Source organism: Magnolia sinica, chromosome 2, assembly GCF_029962835.1.
Source record: "Magnolia sinica isolate HGM2019 chromosome 2, MsV1, whole genome shotgun sequence".
Lineage (NCBI taxonomy): Eukaryota > Viridiplantae > Streptophyta > Magnoliopsida > Magnoliales > Magnoliaceae > Magnolia > Magnolia sinica.
In genome coordinates, this window is record NC_080574.1 from 61,579,121 (window position 1) to 61,591,001 (window position 11,881).

Consider the following 11,881-nt stretch of genomic DNA (forward strand, 5'->3'; position numbering starts at 1 on the left):
AAAGTTTCTTGAAAACCTTTGCCGAGATCGAGTCTGTACTCTTACCTGATCACACACAGCGACCCGAAACCCTTCATAGACCCTCTATTAATGAGTGTAGACGGTCAATCTTCCCTTTTTTCCATCTTAAACCTTCCAGAAATCGCTGTTTGAATCAGATTTCTGTCAGAATGACCCGATAGGCCTCAAACTATGCAAGGGGCCATTTGGGGCATTTTCAGTGGGGCCCAGGGGGGGAACCACATGTTTTGGACCAAGGGGGACCAGGAGGGCCTCGCCAAATCGGCGAGGCATCGCCGATATGTCCAGAGACCGGCGATGCCATCGTCGGTTCGGCGAGGGATCGCCGGTCAGCGGGCTTGGCGGGCCGGGCCGATCGTCCCTAGGTCTTGTGTGGCCCACCCCTCCACGGTTTTCATTTTAAAACCTCTCCTTTTACCTATTTCCTTCACAAAACCCAACCCCAAGCTTTCCTTTTCTTCCAAAACCTCTCCAAACTCCTTCAAATCTCTCCCAAATCTTCATCTTCCTTCCATTTTCGTGCAAACCCATCACCCCATTCTCAAATCTTCCATTCCATTGCTGATTTCTTCTTTTTCCCTTCTCATTTGAGCCCTTTCATTCCCTATTTGGCTAATAGTTGTGTGGAAGCTTCACCATCTTCCTATTTCTCTCTTTCTCTCATTTCTCATGGCCCTCTTTGAGATTGTGACGGCCATCTTTTCCATTTCTTCCCTTCTTTCCTTGATGGGGAAGAAGAGAGCGCTCGTGGATGAAGCCGGGCCGAGCCGCCCAACCCGTGTACGGAGGCCGAGAGGTGCCGCCGCTAGCACGTCCGCCACGCGCGAGTTCCAGACGAAGCGGGACCTCGATCCTCGAGCTCCTGTCAGTAGGACCTTGTTGGCGGAATTGTCGCATGGAGTCTATGAGGGGCGTAGAGTCCTTTTTGAGGCTCATGTTGATCCGCGGCTCTTTGGTGAGTTCTTCTTGTTGGAGCGCCTTGAAGGGGCTGGTTGGGGTCCCTTGTTCGAAGGCGAGTAATCCGCGAATGCTAGCACTGTTCGGGCCTTCTATGCCAACATTCTGGAGCCTTCGCTGGATCCTCTGCAGTTCAAGATTCCCTGTGGTAGCAGTCGAGTTGGAATTGTCAATGTTGCTTTGATATCCCGACTCTTGAAGGTGCCACTTGGGGAAGTGCATGCCAGCGAGAAGAATGTGGACAGTGTGCGCGAGAGGGATCGTCGCACCCGATCCTTGTGTGGTCGTCTGGTTGAATGGCAGCCGAATAGGAGTCTTCTGGCTTCTTTCATGATGGACGACTTCCGTTTGCTTCACCACATCTTTACGTTCAATGTGTATCCAAGGTGGAGCAACCGCAGCGAGTGTACGCGCCTGATGGTAGATTTTCTATATCAGGTGGGGCAGGATGCGAAGTTGTGTGTGCTGACGTACGTCCTGCGTCAGATTATTCTCATCGCTCGTTCGAGTAGGCAGACCGAGTCTTTTCCCTTTGGCCGCCTTATTTGCAAGATCGCACATGAGTTCGGCTATAGGCTTGGAGCTGAGAAGCCGGTCCCTGTTCGCTATATCAACTTGAGGACCCTTAAGCTGATGGAGGTTGGTTCTGGTCGGCTTGCCTCTGAGGGTGAGGCCGAGTCTGATAGTGGTGATGATGAGAGTTATGCTGAAGGCGGTGCGGAGTCTGGGGAAGAAGCAGAGCAAGGCGAGGAAGAGATTGAGGCACAGGATTCGAGTGATAGCTCTCCTCCTGTGGTGCCTGAGCAGGGCGCAGAGCAGGTTGCCAGAGATGCCCGTCTTACACGGCTTGAAGAAGGGCAAGCTGCTTTACGCCAGGAGATGGTTGATCTTCGAGGCTTGGTTAAGCACAAGTTCAAGAAGATGTCTCGGACTTTGAAATCTATCCTGTGTTGCTTGCAGGATAAGGGTGCTCCGCCTCCATCTCCTGATTCCGACGAGTAGCATCGTCGTGGCCGTCTTTGCTTTGTTGTGTTTTTCTTTCTGTGTGTAGCCGTTGTTGGCTTGTAGTTGGAGTTATTTTTGTGTGGTAGTTGTTTGTGGTTGTAGTTGTTGTGGTTGTTTGAAGTGTTAGATGTTGTTGTTTTCATGCTTTCCTAGTCGTGATTCATGTATTGCTGCACTACTTGTATTGCGACGATTTTGGTTAATGGAATGCATGTTGTTTGTTTTTGGAGTTGTGCTGTGTTGATGTTGTGTGGATGGATTATGTGACTTAGAATCTGACAGGTTGCATCCTTTGATTTAATGTAGGGATGCCTCCTAAGGGTTCGAAGACTTCGGCCCGTCTTTCTCTGATTGAGTCGCTTGCTGGGGTTCCTCCCCTGAGCGATAGCCAGACGGATCCAGACAGGCCCTCTGAAGTCTGGTGTTGGGTCGACACCGATGGCTCCTCCAGTCACACCCTCGGTTCTGAGCCGAGCCATGCACCTTCTTCGCTTCACCTGTTGATAGGTTTGAGCAGATGATGTTGTTAATGCAACAGCAGCAGCAGCAGCAACAGCCGCAGGAGTTCCTCTCCTCCATGGTTGGCATCTTTGCTCAGTCGGTAGGGGCGACTCCACCTGTTTCACCTATGCCTCCATCCGGGAGTGCCAGTGTCAGGTTAGTGCCCGCGGCACATTCGAGCGATGCCAGCGCGTGCGACCTCCTACTTTGGCGGGTACTCATAGACCCGAGGAGGCCGAGTACTGGATTGACCGTATCTCTAAGATGCCGAGGCCGTTGCACTGCTCTGAGGTCGAGCAGGTTGAGCTTGCCACCTTCATGTTTGAGAAGGAGGCCGGTTTGTGGTGGGACAGTGTGCTTCGCACTGTCGAGGAGGACTTCGTGTGGTCGTGGCAGGGCGTTTGAGGCACGCTTCCACGCGAAGTATCTTTCGGTTACGGACCGACACGAGAAGGAGAGTGAGTTCCTTCGCCTCCGCCAGGGAGGGATGTCGGTTACGGAGTATGAGAACCGGTTTACTGAGTTGGGGCGGTATGTTCCTTTGATCCTGGGTGATCAGCGGATGAGGATGAGGTGTTTTTCTGAGGGGCTGCGACCTGAGATCCGATCGAAGATTTGCTGTGCCAGCATTTCTTCATATGCGGAGCTGGTGAGCATGTCCTTGCGAGCAGAGCAGGACGGAGATAGAGCGTCCCGCATGCGAGCACCGATGCCTCCTAGGCCGCGACCGGACTTTCAGGGTGCACCTTTCCTCGGCAAGAGGCCGCGTGTTGATTCTCCCCTAGGCGTTCAGCGCCGCCCGCTCAGCAGATGAGAGCTGATTTGAGATGTTCTTATTGTGGGAGGGTGGGGCACTTGGACCGTTTCTGCTTCTCCCGTATGCGAGCAGGTGGTTTTACTCCACCGCAGAGGGTTAGCCGTCCGATGCCTCAGGTGATTTCTCCTCCTCCTCTTCGATCAGCGCCAGCTCATCCATCCTTCAGACCTGCAGTTCCTGGTTTCAGGCCACCTCAACGGCCCATGGTTCCTCCGCCGAATCGTCAGTAGCAGGCTCGTGTTCATGCGCTTTCAGCTGAAGTGCCTACGTCTGACTTGGTGCCGAAGTCCTTTGAGGTGACAGCGCATATTGAAGGTATTCCCGTTTCTGTGTTAGTGGATACAAGGTCCACTACTTCTCTTATTTCTTATGCGGCAGTTAGGCGTTTGGGTTTGAGATCTGTTCCTATGCCTGGAGTGACGCTTACTACCGCTACGGGGATGTCCTCTGCCTTGGGCAAGCGTTGTATGGATTGTTTGGTCGATCTGGGAAGTGGATCGATCCGTGTTGATTTGCTAGTCGCACCGCTTTATCACTACGATGTTATTATGGGTATGGATTGGCTCACGAGGATGCGAGCTGAGATTGATTGTGAAGCGAGATCAGTGACGATCCATGGACCTGAGGGCGAGACTGTTACTTTCCCAGTTCAGGTCAGTTACCCTATTCGTATTGATTTTTATTCTTCTCTGTTGGAGAGTGCGGCCGAGTCGGCGTTGGTTAGTACGCCGGTAGTTCAGGAGTTTGAAGATGTGTTTGAGTCGATTCCTGGATTACCTCCTCGGCGTGAGATTGATTTTGCTATCGATCTTATGCCTGGTGCGGCGCCCATTTCTTTACCCACCTATCGGATGCCTCCGAGTGAAATGGAGGAGTTGAGGAAGCAGATAGATGGTTTGCTAGAATTGAGTTTTATTCGGCCCAGTGTGTCTCCTTGGGGAGCACCTGTTTTGTTTGTGAAGAAGAAGGATGGTTCCTTGCGATTGTGTATTGATTATCGCAGGTTGAATTTAGTAACTGTGAAGAATAAGTACCCCTTGCCCAGGATTGATGATCTGTTTGATCAGTTGAAGGGGGCACGGTACTTCTCGAAGGTTGATCTGCAGTCAGGGTATCATCAGTTGCGCGTCAAGGATGGGGACGTGCAGAAGACCGCTTTCAGGACCAGCTTCGGTCATTATGAGTTCCTTGTGATGTCGTTCGGTCTGACGAACGCACCGGCCGTGTTCATGGATCTGATGAACAGGGTGTTTCGGCCATTCCTGTTTCGATTCGTCATTGTCTTTATTGATGACATTTTGATTTATTCGACGAGCCGGGCAGAGCACGAGGAGCACTTAAGAGCGGTTTTGGGTACTCTTAGGGAGCATCAGCTTTTCGCACAGTTCAAGAAGTGTGATTTCTGGAAAGAGGAAGTCAAGTTCCTGGGACATGTGGTGTCCAAGGACGGGATAGCCGTCGATCTTGCCAAGGTAGCTGCAGTGCAGGACTCAGTTCGGTTATCGAGGTGAGGAGTTTTCTTGGCCTTGCAGCTACTATCGACGCTTTATTCAGGACTTCTCGAAGATTGCCGGACCGTTGTCGCGGTGACACGGAAAGATTTGAAGTTTGCTTGGAGTGAGCGGCGGAGTTAGCTTTTCAGAGCCGAAGGACAAGTTGACGTCCGCCCTGTGCTAGATTGCCGAGCAAGGGGTTAAGTATATTATATATACCGACGCCTCTCGCGTTGGTCCAGGTTGTGTCCTTATGCGGAAGGACGGTGATTGCTTATGCTTCGCGTCGATTAAGGAAACACGAAGAGAATTACCCTACGCACGACCTGGAATTGGCATTGTCATCTTCGCATTAAAGCTTTGGAGACATTACCTCTATGGTGAGGAGTTCGAGCTCTTTTGCGACCACAAGAGCCTTAAGTATATTTTCACGCAGCGTGATTTGAATATGAGGCAGCAGATGGATGGAAACATTGAAGGACTTCAAGTTCGATGTTTCTTACCATCCCTGGTAAGGCGAACCTTGTGGCGGATGCGTTGAGTGGCAAGAAGGCTATTGAGTTGCGGCTCTCCTGATGATAGCAGAGTGGGAGATGTTGGAGTTCGTGCGCGATTTTGAGCGAAGCTTACGGTGGTTGAGCCATATGAGGTTATCGCACACATTCGTGTAAAGCCCGTTATCGACGAGAGGATCGTTGCGGCTCGGCAGATGATGAGCTTTTGGTGAAGATGAGGCGGCGGGTTGGTACGAGATGAGAGCTCCGACCTGGAGTGTTAGTTCGATGGGGGCCTACGTTTTTGTGGCCGGTTATGTGTTCCTCATCCCTGACTTGAGACGTGAGGTTCTCGAGTTAGCCCATAGTTCTAAGCTTGCGATGCATCCAGTAGCACGAAGATGTATCAAGATATGAAGAGGTCTTATTGGTGGGACAATATGAAGGTCCGATTGCTGAATTTGTTTCTCGTTGTCTCACGTGCCCGCAGGCAAGCCGAGCATCGCCGACCTCCCGGGTTGTTGCACCCATGCCCATAGCTGAATGGAAGTGGGATTTCATCTCTATGGATTTTATTTCTGGGTTACCGAGGACGAGAAAGGGATTTGATTCTATTTGGGTGATCATCGATCGATTAACGAAGTCGGCGCATTTCTTACCAATCAGAGTCACTTACTCTGCAGACGAGTTGGCTAGGTTGTATATCAAGGAGATAGTGCGTCTGCATGGAGTTCCCCTGGAGATTGTGTCTGATAGAGACACACGTTTTACATCTATCTTCTGGACTCGTATCTAGGAAGCAATGGGTGTAAAACTGAAGTTCAGCACCGCGTTTCATCCGCAAACAGATGGGCAGACGGAGCGCGTGAATCAAGTCCTGGAGGATATGTTGCGAGCTTGTGTTTTGGATTTCAAAGACAGTTGGGATGATTGTCTTCAGTATGCAGAGTTCGCGTATAATAATAGTTTCCAGGCGAGTATCGGCATGGCTCCCTACAAGGCGTTGTATGGTCGCCCGTGCAGAGCACCACACTGTTGGGCAAAAATTGGTGAGCGTAGTTTGCTTGGCCCAGAGTTGGTGCAGGTGACTTAAGAGAAGGTTGACATCATTCGACGTCGACTTCTAGCAGCGCAGAGCAGGCAGAAGAGTTATGCTGATACGAGGCGTCGACCGCTTGAGTTTGTAGTGGGAGACCATGTGTTTCTGAAGGTCTCTCCTATGAAGGGAGTTCTGCGGTTCGGTAAGAAGGGGAAGCTGACGCCAAGATTTATTGGTCCATTTCAAGTTCTGGATCGAGTGGGAGCGGTAGCTTACCGCCTTGCTTTGCCCACACCTCTTGCGGGCGTGCATAACGTATTTCATGTTTCTATGCTGAACAAGTACGTTCCTGATCCTTCGCATATTATCAGTTGGGAGCAAGTGCAGTTAAGTGAGGATGCCACTTATGTACTGCGACCGACGCGTATTCTGGATAGAAAGGAGCAGGTATTGCGTAGCAAGGTTATCCCTCTCGTGAAGGTGCTATGGACGCATCATGGTGTGGAAGAGGCTACTTGGGAATCTGAGGTCAGGAAGACCTACCCTCTGATCCTCGAGGATTATATGAAGGTATGAATTTTGAGGACGAAATTTTCTTTAAGGGGGGTAGATTGTAACGACCTTGGAATTTTTGTGCTTATCTTTCCTTAAGTAGTTGTTTTGGGGTAATTAGCGCTTTACTCGATTGTTTGTGAAATTCACATCAATCACTTTAAATTGTATCTGCATGGCTCTAAACGTGTAGATTAGTGAGCGCTACGTTACTCTGAAATCTGGGATCCATCGCTAAATCCAGTTGTTCTGGGGAATTTTTGGAAGATCTGGATCGGACCTGGACCGCGCGTCGAAAGTCCGATGGCGATGATCTTAGGCTGTTGCGGTCACCGAGTTGGGCTTGATCTTCACCTCGAAAATCAAGTCGATCTGATGTTCCGGTCGATTTGCTTGAGTTCGGAGTGAAGAGTGTGAGAACAATTGGAAATTATTAAGCTTTTATTGAAATCTGAGTCGTGTCGCTTGCGCGATGATTTTAAGCATTCTGACCGTTGGATTCTGACCCAATTTCACCCTCTGATCAGGATGGTTGGCCCAGGCATATCCTAGTGCTTGTGGACCTGATCGAGTTTCCGTGACCGTTGAATTGAGTGTGGTCCGCCACGGCTGATCTGAAGAGCCGGTCGGTATGAAAACTCAGCCTGACCTAGATCCATGGTCAATGAGCTTAAGTCCGACCTTTCGTGGTTATAGGCCCACCAGAAGTGCTTCGTTGGATCGAGAAAGGCTTGCTTTGGTTATAACCTAAGTATACCTTGACCCTGGGGTTATTTCCATCATTTTAAGGCCTATATATAGACCTTAAACCCTAGCTCTCATTTCCATACGAATTTTCTCTAACCCTAGCTTGGAAAGAGAGTGGAAAAGAGAGAGTTAGTGAGAAAGATTGGTTGGTGAATCATCTTGATTCTTCCTTGTTCTTCTTCACCTTTGAACCTTTACTTTAAATCGTTCCTCTAACGATTCTGAGTTCTTTTAGGGTAAGTTAACCTAACCCTAACCTGTGTTAGAGCTTAGATTAGACTTGGTGTTGTTGTATCTCATTTCTATCCTTATTTTAGGGTATTCTAGCGCCGTTGACGAAGACAACTCGTCTAAATCAGCTCGGCGGTTCTTTCTTCGCTTAAGGTGCGGACTTTAAGTGTATAGGTTATGGTTTTCAAGGCTTTCAATCCCAGTTAGTGATTTATTCTTGTTATGGATGAGATTTCACATGCCAAATGTTGTGTTTACATTGCTTTCCTGACATGCATGTGCTATATTGAGATTTACGTATTCTAAGTGTATTTATAAAGTACCGTATACGTATAAAATACGCACTTGTGTTTGCCATGATTATTTGTCATGTATGTGTGCTAGATGCATGTATGACAACTCCTTGGTCAAGGGAATTGTCTAAGTGCATGTATTCCAACATACGTCATGTATGTTGTTCCTCGTATGCTAAGTGTTTGTAGAAATGCATGAATGATCTAAGTGTAACTGATTACACTAATTGTGGGCGTTGAGAAGTGATTCTCAATACTCCTATTGATGCGCATGTTTTCCTTTATGCAGTTACCTTTCAAGTTATTTAAATTCAAGCATCTCCTATGCTTACATTTATGTTAAGTTGATATTCTTCAGATGTGTATGTAACATGAGTTGAGTTATTGTTCCATTACTGTTTTACATTCCATATGAATATCTGTAGTAGTGTAGGATATTTGGGACTATGCCTTAGTCCAGGAAATCGGTAATTGACCCTTTGAATCGTGGTTGAGATTGCTTTCGCCACGTAGGACGTATTAGACGAACCCGAGCCGTATTAGAGTTGGCGGCAATGGTTTGGCCACCCGGAGTGTTTGCGCACTCTATGTCGTTCAACTCAACGTGCGCCCGTGCTAGTCGAGTTCGTCAAATAACCCGATTGTCCGATGTATGTTAACCATGTATGGACGCTACTGCTTGAATCTAAGGTACCGAACTTACCAGTGAAATCCTAATAACCATGGTACCTGATCCGCTAAGACTCATGAGCCGGACATGGTGGTATGGGACACCGTGGTCGAGCTGTCGGCCTACGCTGGGGTGACGAGCCTCCCCGTAGTGACCAGTGAGCAACTAAACTCGTGAGCCGATTATGGTGGTATGGGACACTATATTCGTGCTGTCGGCCTACATTGATTGGTGACGAGCCCTTTGTAGTGACCTCGAGCATACCTGGATGCCGCAAGGAGGTGACGAGCCGATCTGTGGTAGTAAAGGCATGAAAGGCGTGCATTGATTGGTGACGAGCCCTTTGCTACGACCTCAACTATATGATCGTATGAGATATCTAAGATTGACGACCCTAGTATGGATCACTGTTTGGATGGTGATATGAGGAAGGTATCTTAGCTTCCCAATCCTGTTGTGTGAAATAGACTAATAACAACTTGGTAATCATATCCATGCACCGCATTTGCATGTGCTTTGTAGATGTGGCGCACTTTGAGGCGATGTCATGCGTAACGTAAGATGAAGACGATGAGGGTGTACACGTGAGGGCACGCATCATATTGCATTCATACTTGCATTAACAAGAGTACTTAGGATTTAATTACTTATCCTGCTTTATCATTACTGTTTGATTGAACTGATAACATGTTAACCCAGTGCCTTATTGTTCCACCGAGTTGATCACTCACTCCCACGTTTCGGGCGGTGTTTCACACCCACCAGACTGTCTTAGGCTCCGATGTTGCAGATGTGGATGCGACGCCCGAGGCAGAGCAGGAGTATGATGATGATGAGGCTGCTTTCTCCTATATGCAGTTTTCAGACGGGTTCTAGCGAGCTTCGGTCTGTTGCGCGGGATCTCTGGGATTATATTTTGGGAACTGAAATGATGTATTTGATACTTAAATTTTGTTAAATAACACTTTCACACGATCCGGCTTGTATATGAAATTCAGGGTTTTACACTTGTACACATTTTACTATAAGTCTTCCGCTTGCTTTATTCACTTATCCCTGAATCATATCTGTGTTTTGGCCTAATCTATTCCATGTTTTATGCACTAATACAGTCAACATACATTCATCATTAAATATGTTGCATAAGTGATGTTTTGGAACTCGGGAGCTGAGTTATGCTCGACCCCCGAATTTCAGGGCGTTACAATGGGTTTATATAGAATCACAAGAGATACTTAAGACCCTTTTCGTTAAAAGGCATCTTCTTCCATAATGTCTTTCATCAATGGTGGTGTCTTTCCAACAATGGCATCTCTCCATTTCAAATTCAAAAGATGCTCCCTTTACCAAGAGGCATTATGTAACATCTCGGAAAAATCCGTACAAAGACCCCAGTACCACCTCAGGCAAAAATCACTAAGGACCGAATCCTTTAGAAATTAGACAAAAAAATTAATTAAGTATCAAACTGAATTAATCGGTGAATTAGCTCGAACCACTTTCTATACGAACTGCAAAACCCAAAACTATTAGAATCACTAACTTAACATTTCCTAAAAACCTAAGATCAGTCTCAAAACCGAGTTGCTCTCGATAGCACATTGAAACACCGTATCGGGCCTAGACTGTGCGTCGAAAGTCCGATAATCACGAAACTATAAGGTTATGACCACCTTACTAGGCTTGACAACTACCGCGGGAATCGAGTCCAAATAGCATCCAAAAACGCACAACTTGAGCCTGGAGCGAAGTGTGTGAGAAACGCGAATATCTTTAGAAAATGAACTCAAACTTAAGTGAATTGGGTCATTCGCTTGCAGGCCAAATTTAAGGTTTCAAATCATCAAATTTTGACCCAACTACACCCTTAGATTAGAAAAATTTTCCTGCACCCATTGGTATACTTGTGGCCCTAATCGAGAGACAATGACTGTTGAATTGAAACAGGTCCTCCACGATCGATCCACTAATCCGATCGAATCGAAAACTTAACCTAACATAGATCCATTGTCAGGGAACTTTCTTCAGACCGTATGTGAGCAATGGACCTCCAGATGAGCTCCATTGGCCCGAAACAGCCGCCCTTTGGCTATACACTAAGTATACCATGGCCCTAGGGCTATTGACATCAGTTCTAGGCTTATATAAGGGCCTTAAACCACCCCATTCATACTCCATACGAATTTTCTCTAAACCTAGGAAAGAGAAGAGAGAAAAGCGGAGGAAAGAGTGGAGATCGAAAGGAAATCCTTGGAGTTTGCTGCAGTACTCCTGTTCTGCTACTCCACATATCGAATCACCTTTACGTCTAGCTATTCGACTCGTTTCAACTTCGTTTTTGGGTAAGAAATCCTAACCCTAATTTGTTTTAGAAATCTAAATAGAGAAACTAGTGAAATAGCTAACCTATTTCAATATTTAAGTAACCGTTGTGCCGTAGACAAAGACATGGTGTACGAACCGAGTTCGTAACGAGCGTACCGATGAAAGGTACGGACTATAAACATTTAGGTTATGGTTTTCAAGAGTTTTAATGTAAGTTAATGATTTATGACTGCCTTGATTGCTACCACATGTACTTAAATACGACGTTTCTCATGTATCACACATGTATGGACTATGTTGAATATATAATGCATTCCATGTGTTTGTTGAAATGTTTAAATGAAAGTGCTATTATGATTTGTGCTTGTCATGACTATTAATCTTAGTTATATGTTTGTTGTATGTAGAACAACTCCTTTATGAAAGGATTTGCTATAATATATGCTATAACTAAGTTAGGTCATGTGTGATTAATGTGTGGGCTAAGTGTTTGATAAAATGTCTGAATGAGTAAATGTTTGATGGATTGCAATGATTAAGGGTGTTGAGATAGGATTCTCAACTACCTTACCTATACGTATAAATTCCTTTAAGTAACCTAAATTTCAAATGCGTGATTTATATATGAAAGGCATATGTACGATAATATGTTCAATATGTTTGTTAAAATGCTCAAATGAGAAACATATATGAATTGGTCGTTAAATGCTGTTATGACTATCACATGTGATTACCT